The sequence below is a fragment of the Pleurodeles waltl genome, chromosome 6 (genome assembly GCF_031143425.1).
Source record: "Pleurodeles waltl isolate 20211129_DDA chromosome 6, aPleWal1.hap1.20221129, whole genome shotgun sequence".
Taxonomy (NCBI): domain Eukaryota; kingdom Metazoa; phylum Chordata; class Amphibia; order Caudata; family Salamandridae; genus Pleurodeles; species Pleurodeles waltl.
Window position 1 is genome coordinate 585,261,942 of NC_090445.1, and position 8,980 is coordinate 585,270,921.

General features: G+C 41.6%; 1 long non-coding RNA gene across 2 annotated transcripts; it reads right to left on the reverse strand.

The window, feature by feature from the left end:
* Nucleotides 1–2,152: 2,152 nt before the first annotated feature.
* On the reverse strand, nucleotides 2,153–8,548 carry LOC138300009 (uncharacterized). 2 transcript variants are annotated; one of them, XR_011204867.1, is made up of 3 exons: nucleotides 8,455–8,548; nucleotides 7,200–7,854; nucleotides 2,153–6,887 (listed from the first exon to the last, which is right to left on the reverse strand). It is a non-coding gene; the product is annotated as an uncharacterized lncRNA (long non-coding RNA). The 2 variants fall into 2 exon arrangements; XR_011204866.1 differs by having other exon boundaries at nucleotides 7,200–7,251; nucleotides 7,748–8,532.
* Nucleotides 8,549–8,980: the final 432 nt, after the last annotated feature.

Genomic DNA, 8,980 nt, shown 5'->3' on the forward strand with positions numbered 1-8,980 from the left:
ATACTTCATTTTTAATGATCATTTTATTTTGTCTTTGCATTCTTCCGGGGGGGTTGGGGGGTATCACTCTGACCTGTTGCTCTGCATTGATGAGTGTGTTGTAGTGGGTGAGGGTGGGGGTGGGTGTGTGGCGTATGTGTGTCCCCGTAATTTTTTGCCTCCCCCCTCCCCTGTGTCGTAGGTGCAGTACTCACCGTTGTCTTCTGCGCCGGCGTTCGTGCTCCTGGTAGAGGAGCAGGTAGACAATAGCTGGTAGGATGTGTAGTTCGGGTTCCAAGCTGTCCAGATTCCTCGTGGAGTGTGTAGAGGTGAGCGTTTTCCCGTTCGAAGTCTGTTTCTGCCGTGTTTTTATCGGCGGGGCTCCCGCCCCGGAAAAGGTGGCGGATTGGTGAGTTGTGATAGGGTGGGCGGTACATTGTCTGCCACCTGTCTGTTGGCGGTGACCGCCGCGCTGCTTGTCTGTACCGCCGTGGCGGTCGGAGTGTTAAAGTGGTGGGCTGTGTTGGCAGTTCCCACCAGGGTCGGAATTCCATTTTTTTGGCCGCCTGCCTGTTTGCGGGTTGGCCGCCGCTTTTACACCGACCGCCAGGGTTGGAATGACCCCCTATGTGTTGGACACTATGTAGTCTTCTGTTTTGGTCTGTGGCTGACCTTTAGTTATGTAACACACGTGTTCTGTCCCCAGAGGAAAAGTCGCCTTACACCGGGGGCATTTTATAAATTTGCATTCGTGATCAGCAGCTGTGTAGTGCCCACATCCGGCACAGTCTGTTTTAGGGATGCACTGAATAACCCCAGTGTGTATGCGCAAGCAGTTTTGCGAGCGACAGAACAGATTACAACAAGGACATCTCATCTTTTATCGTGCAGCCATCCCTTTGACACATTTTACAATGCATTTCACATTGATGAGCTGTCTGTGTGTTGAAGATGTGATCGCAATAGGTGCACACGTGCTTGGCTCCTAGAAAACCCTTCAGGTTCAAGATACCACAAAAGTGGTTTTCATGATGTAGTATGTAAACCATCTTACTTTTCACAGGCTCTCCGGGTGTGAAGTATAGTAAAGAAATTTTACTGTGACGTCAAAATAGTTATTAAACAGGCCCAATTCTCTGAAACCTACCAGTCTGTCGGGAGGTATTTCAAGCTCAGCATGGGCTTGAGCCGCTCTAGACTGTACAACCATGTCACTAGTGCTGGGATCCGCTAGTAATCCTGCGATGCTTGCCGCAAGACACATGTTGGTCTTGCCGTTGTTAAAGTTGAGCAACCACCATTGTTTTTTTTCCAATTACTTTACTGTAAAATATACTCTTTAAATGTCTGGACACAACCTCCTGGTGACCCCTAACAATGAGGGTGACTATTCTGAAGGTTCCAAAGGCGGCAATTTCTGCTTTACTATGTAAAAGTTTAGAAAGGGTTTTTGAAAGCTCCACAGTGTCAAATACATCACAGGTCGAGCGTCTGATGAACAAGGGGGTGTCAATTGCCTGACAGTGAAAACGGAGCTGAAAGAAATCATTAAGGCCCACGTCTTGTAATGAGAGCTCTATGAGAGTTTGTACGACCTGGTGAATAGCTAAGAGACCCTGCTGAGCAGAGTTTATGCATTTTAAGTTAAGAAACCTGAATACTTCATAATACTCCATAGCTTTAAATCTCTCTACATTTCGTCAGTACCTTCTGACGCTCTCTAAAAACCATCTCTGAATCCTTGGATTGGATTGGTGGTCTGTGGTGGATGCCGTGCTCTTCGGCGAATGATTTTGGGTGGGCTGACTCGGATTCTGAGGCTCTGCATTTTTGAGCCTCCTTGTAGCAAACATTCTGGCTTAATTTAATTTACCACTTAAAAGTCTCTGCTGCTTGGCGCTATTAGCCCATTTGTGTCTCATACCTTCCCACCGGATTTTAGACAGCCACCCAGAACCAGTTTGAAGTATCTCTGGAGTATTAGCTAGAGATGGCCTCCCAGATCCCCCTGCTGGCGGATTTACTTCTAGACCAAATATGTGATCGATGTGTCCGTGTCTCTAAGATTTGCCCCATGAACACTTGGAGCGCCTGCAATTTCTGTGGTAGGCTCCTAACTTTGTGAATAATGGCAGTGCACCACAATCAACAATATTGAAAAGTCCAATTCTTCTCTTTATTCTTTTTTCTTAACAGCGCATATTCATAGCAGAAAGAGCCAAAGTGTTTCGTCCTTAAAAGAGGACTTCTTCAGGGCTATTATACAATAAATATAATTCCCTTACAGTGTGCAAAACCACACATATAAATACAAATATACATAAAAACAAGGCACTTTAAGATTAAACAAAATAACACATACAAGGATGACATATATTTTAAACACATTTATCTAAAAACACTACAAAATGTACTCAATATCGTATTGTGACTATAACCAAAACAAGGGAATACGATTGTGAAAAACAGAAAATACATACACAAAAAAGGAAAAGAATAAGAGAAAATGGTACCCACAAACTCTAAATAAAAGACACACCAGGGACATATAATTTTAAAAATTATGCACCACACTGATTTTCAGCTTTAATGGTGGTGTAGATGTAGATGTACTTGAAGACAATGTTCTTTTATTTAACCCAATTAAAATGATAGGCCAATCCTGATGGCATATTCCAAAATAGTGTCAACATGTTCAAAGTCTTTGATTCACATTCTCACCACATTCAAGGAACAGTTCATCTAATAATATATATTTTCTAATTCATGGCCACAAGCGGAACAGAATACAAAATTCATATGATAGTGTTATTCTCTCATTTAAACCATACTTTATTATCCTAATGCAAAACCCCTGCATATACCTAATGATTCGATTCAATTTTGATCCGCCATATTCAGGAGGTCATTCCCAATGTTAAAATAGTATCAAATACATCAGAGCCTTGTATAAAATAGAAGGCTGCATCATTTCACCCAAAAAACTCATGATCACAATTATCATCAACGTAAAAGCTATATTCGTTAAGCCCATGTTCCAACATATCAACGCTAGTATCATTAGCAATGTGACCATTGCGTTATGTCAACATTCCACTCTAATCCAGACTCAATTGTTATAATTTGCAAGTAAATATGTTGTTCACAGCACTCTATGGGCAATAAGGCAGTCTTGTTCGATTAGCAACAGGTTCACTACTTGCAAGTACTTGCTATAATCGACAAATAAATATGTCAGTCACAACCCACTATGGGCAATAAAGTAGTTGTGCAGGATCGGCAACACGGTCACTATTTGCCAGTCACAGCCCATTGAGGGCAGCTAAGCCATTTATTTACATCAGCAATATGTTCGCTACCCGTCGGTCACAGTCCACAAAGAGCAGCAAAAACATTTACTTAGATCAGCAACATATTCGCTACCAGTTAAACTAGCAGGAGCCATCTTGAATTAGGTTATTGCTATTAAATATTATATTGCTCCAGGATAAATGCCAAAGTCAACACATAACAGGTTGTGTAAGTCATACGACAGTCATTGACGGTCTTTAAGCGTAACACATATCCATGTGATTCCCTTACCAGGTAATAACATGCACTGATAATTTTCAGCGTTGTACTTAGATGTTGAAAGTTCAAATATAAATAGAGAAGTGCCGAAAAAGATATAGACCACCCCTAGGTCAATATAACGATTTATAATAGCCTTTATAAGCTGTCAGGTACCTTCATTCATGACAAAAAGCAATGCTCCAAACGACCCTCCATAGGCGGGACATAGTGACAAACTGAAACATTGACAGCTCCTGATTTTTAAAAACCCTTCCTCTCCAAATACCCACAATTCATCATCAAAGGGATTTCACCCATATTCCATAGCAAATAGTTATGACTTGCTCCTCTTTGTATTGTCACAATCAACCAGAGGCAGCAGTCCGCATATTTAAATCAGAACTATCCCCCGAGTCTCTCAGGACCCTGGTGGCCATCTTAAATTGCATCCTTTCATTTATACCTGAAAGCAATACAGATATCTACCATCACTACAATATAAACCTGGTATATTAAAGGGCCAGAGTTATTGGCAGTGCCAAATTTAATGAAGCCACCACCTTACTAATTGTTCACCATGAACCAGCCAAAGTATTACGCTCGTAAATCAACATAGCAATGCGAACAATTATGGCTTACTCTTCTACATCACTTCAGTCCCACTGGGGGCAGCAATTCATATAGTTAGATTGGCGAAATAGTAGTGATTATTTCTCATTATACTGCTAACGGGGTGTGTAAGAGAGCAGTGCCAACTAATCGAGTTTAAAAATGCATTGCTGACATTTCTCCTAAGGTCATCTTCAATAAAATCAAGCCACAATGTATTCGTTTTTCAAATTCAACTACAATGTCATGTAAACTAAGTATTTCATCCATATTATGAACTTTTCTGTGCATTAATTCCAACCAACTAGAGGCAGCAATTCATATTTCTAAACCAGCATTGTCCCTTGAAATAGCTTGGGACACCGGCGGCCATCTTGAGATGAGTCACTTCATTTATATCTAAAAACGATACAAGTATTGATTATCACTAAGCTCATCTCTTATAGAATTCAACTACTATATAGCTGTATTTCAAATACGATTAAGATATCATATAAACTGAGCATGTCATCCATACTATGGAACAATCACAATCACTCTATACTTTCAACTGCCATAATTAAAACCTATGTTAAGAACACTATGCTTGCCTCCACGGTACCAACTCAAAAGCAAAAGAGTGTTATAGAAAGTAATGAAATTCATCATCAGTATTGTGGCCCATTTCCACAGAACGTAAATGGCAGATCCATGGCATTCAAAACTTTGTGCTTTGGGGTCTAACCCTTGCCTTTTTAGGGTGTGCTTTCATGGTATTTGGAACTTTTAGACCCAGACTGGTGGGTTCTAACTTCTTTTTGTCCCTGAGGCCTTGTAAAAACCGTTGCGCTTTAGTAATGATGTATTGTACCTTCTTTTTATAATTGGGGCTTTGGACTGGTTTATTATTAGAGATAGAACCTCTGCTCTTTAGGGGTCGCAACAGAGACTGTCAAATGAAATAGCCTTCATGTCTGCAATGGCTGATTCGCAAGTTTGCAGCACTTTATTGGTACGCCTTTGTAGCCTCTGGATTATCTCCCTCTGTCCAACCCTCAAGAGTTGATTCTCAGTTTCTGTCTTCCACAGTTTTATGGTCTTAGAGGTCAGACTGGAATTTTAGTTTTCTGACAACCTGGTTCATGTCTTTCACATATGACCCTATTACAGCTTTTTGGTCTAAAACCCATATTCCGGGGCAGTATATGTGAATGGAGGGGTGGGGCATATGTTAACCTCAATCTCCCCGAGCACCACTCTCTGGTTACTCCAGGAATGTCATTCTGAAGGTCTGAAATGGGAGAGGAAGGGTAAAAAAAAGTGGTTCCCAATCCAAACACCCCATAGGGTATTCGTCAGCTGTTTCTGAGGAAGCCTCGCCGGTAGATTCTGTTTCAAAGCTCTGATTATGACAACTGCTCCATCCTGTACTACTGTCGGGGTAGCTTGAGGAGGGTGATGGAGGTTTTACACTTGACGCGGGCCTGGTGGGATTGTACGTGTCTGGTGGTGTAACCGGTGATATAGTGTATGGTGAATTTAAATGTTAGTCATGATAGCTCTGCGTGGTAGAGGTGGTAGGAAACGCTGGGGCTGGGAACAGGTGACTGCTGCCCCTCGAGGTCTACATTAGAAGGAACACTGTGAACGGCTGCAGCTGGTGTTTCAGAACTCGCTGGCTCCCCTGTCAGACCCTTGAGTAGCTCCATACCTACAGTGCTTAATTTGTGCTTGTTGTTTCCGGTGCAGAGCACCAGCACTTATTTTTGAGGGCCGGCACTTATTTGTCTGCCTCAAGCATTTACTGCAAGCAAAAGACACATATGGGAAAGACGGAGGAAGAGAAAAATAAAAAAGTGTCACAATGGGAGAAAGCAGAAAGCTGCAAGAGTGAGCTGAAGGGGCAGGAGTGGCTTTAAATGGACTGAAGAGGCCCGAGATAGCTTCAGGATTACTCTGCCTCAGTATTCCGTGTTCGCACATGTAATTGCAGCAGCCGCGTGCCTAATACGAGGGCTTTGGGACCTGGCACGTTTTTATTTACAAATTAAGCACTGGGTACCTACAAAAGGTGTGTCCGGTACTGGATGACCAGTTTCAAACCCTTCGTCAAATCGTTTCTGGGAAATTTTTATAGGTCCTCTCTTAGAAGTCCTACACATGCAGAATACTGGCCCGGAATGGGATGATAGTTTTCAGCCCTTCATCCCAAAGGTTATGCAAGATATTTATAGACGGCTGTGGTTATCCTCTGGAGAGTATATCAATATTCGACTTCTCAGACGGTGGACAGTTCCCTGCGAAAAGATGACGAGTGCCTGGTGGAGTTTTAACAATATTTTTTAAGGCTAGATCTAGAGGGACGGTTTGTAGGTCAGGGGATGAGGTTTTCTTCTTCTTTAAAGAAAGATACTTCAAGTTTTCTTTTTTTAGCGTGAGCTCTACCTCTGAGTGTGGTGGTTGTGCGTCTGAGCATGGACCGGGGCACCCTCTGAGGTCTATATCCCTAGTCAGTATCACCCTTCCTGTTTGCATGCTCATTGTACTGATTGCCGCATTTGCTGGTAAAGCAGTGTCAGGGTTAGGGAAGCTTGTGTCTCTAAGGCCTCCCTCTGTACAGACTGCGTATGGATTGCTATGATGCACGGGGTGTCTCTCACTGGTTAGTGCCATTGGTTCATCTTGTAGGAGGTGTGTTATGTCCTTTAGAGGCGTTGACGGTCGCTATGCCTTTTGCTGTACTCCGGCATAGGTCTTTTGTGTTGGATCTACGATTAAAAAGAGCAAAAAGGCCATCAGTAAAAAAAAAATATATATATATAACTTTAGTATTGCTTTACATTTATGTTGTTTATGGACCCTCGTAGATGCTGGAGAAAAACATTACTTTAGACATGTGTACGTAAGGGTCTGTTGAGTCTTCGGCTTTAAGCTCTAAGATTCGGTGTAGCTCTTTAACAGTGAGCTGCACTTTTGCCCCCTAACCTGGAAAAAACATGCAAACATAAATACCTTTTTTTTTTTTTAACAAAAAAAGTCTGGTGGGGTTGAGAGAACTATAGCGCTCTAAACAGCTGTACCTTGTTGAAAGTCAACCGTTTTCTCATGGCTGCATGACAATGGCCAGAGATCCTGTAAGCGTAACAAACAAAATTTGCTTAAAAAAATAAAAAGGGCTCTCACACGCTGTAGTTTCTTACATTGACAAAAAACAAGTTTCTAGACAGATGTACACAATATATTAAAACTTTTAAAATTACTGTAACTGTCATTCTTATTGACCTGCGTAGCATGAAGGGCTAATTAATGCAGAGGCTTTGAACCTTCCTAAGCCAGTTCAGATGCCTAAGCATACAAATGCATTAGAGCCTTAACCGTTGCTGAATCATGCAAAGAATTTTAGAATCAAAACAGTACTATTTGTACATCTTTTATCGCAAGAAGTTCCATGAGCAATTTGTATTATTTCTGAGAAAATTAAACAATTACAAGAAAAAATGCTTCAGCCTTTTGTTAAAAAATAAAACCACTTTCATTTTTTATATTAGGGCTGTTGTCACTGTTGAGCGTGGTACATGCATAGTCCAGATTCTCACCCGTATTGCTTCAACCCTCTAGGCTATCGTACCTCTGAACACAGAGCCTGCAGCCCCCCCTCCACAGCCCCTCCTACATGGCTTGCAGCTCAGCGATGGTGACATTGAGCTGCTTTCCACAAACTGATGAGCACGAGCCCTTAAAAAAAAGAAAGAAAAAAAAAACACTGCAAAGAATATTATATCACACTCCAAAGCTTTAGGCAACAGATGTATACATTTTTGCAAACACATATGAAGACCTTAAATACACGGCTCCTCAATAGGGAAAGCTTCTTCACTGCACAGCACCCGCGACATTGCCACACTGAAACAATCGTCACGCTCCATCACACGCATTCTAAGGATATTAGCCACGGGGAACTTTGAAAGAACACCCCGGCATTTCAGACGGCTATCTGGTAAAAATCACAACTGTTTTTCACATATGCATGTATTCATTACAGTTTATTACAGATGCCTAAATTCCCAACATTTTCACTTTGTTCATTACTTAAGAACAGCTCACCATATTAGAAATCACTCATTTTTTTAACCCAACTTGTTGTATCCTGCCACACAGAATCCCTTAACTATCTTGAAACAACTCATAATTCTATTCACAGTTTTATTCTACACAATAAGGCATAGGGCTTTCGGTGGGCGTGTGTAACCCTTTTGGATAATTTCAACATTAAGTGCTTATGCTGACATATTTTGGTGAAAATATTGTAAAAGATAAAAGACAACATTGTTTTACCTGTAGAAAGTCTGGTCCCGTGGCAACGGCTTACTCACCGATGTACATCGCAATGCTTTTATCCATGTTGCTCAGGAATCTCTGCTGTAGGCGGTTGATTCTGGCTGGAGTCTCCCATGGATGGCATTTTATACCTAGTAGAGATTGCTAACTATGCACTGTTTCCCACAGCTCCAAAGCCTGTCTAGACGTTGTCAACAAATGAGTGAATAAAATCAAATTTTTTGTGATTTGTTGATGAGGCCAGTCCTACATTGTGGTACCAATTTAATTGGCTTGGATTATTTTTATGAGTATGTCTAGACGTCTTGCACAAAGACGTTAAAGTCAGAAAAAATGTGACATCATTATGAGGTGCCAGAGGATCGGTGGTGTTCCACGGCCTCACCAAGTATTCTTGTGCTCCTAAGCTGCGTGCCATGAATCCTTGGGTAGGGTATTCGGAGAGGAGCTCTGAATTCTCTTCATACCAGGCTATAAGTTAGACAAACATGTTTTTTTTAATGTTTATCTTTCTCTCTCTTCC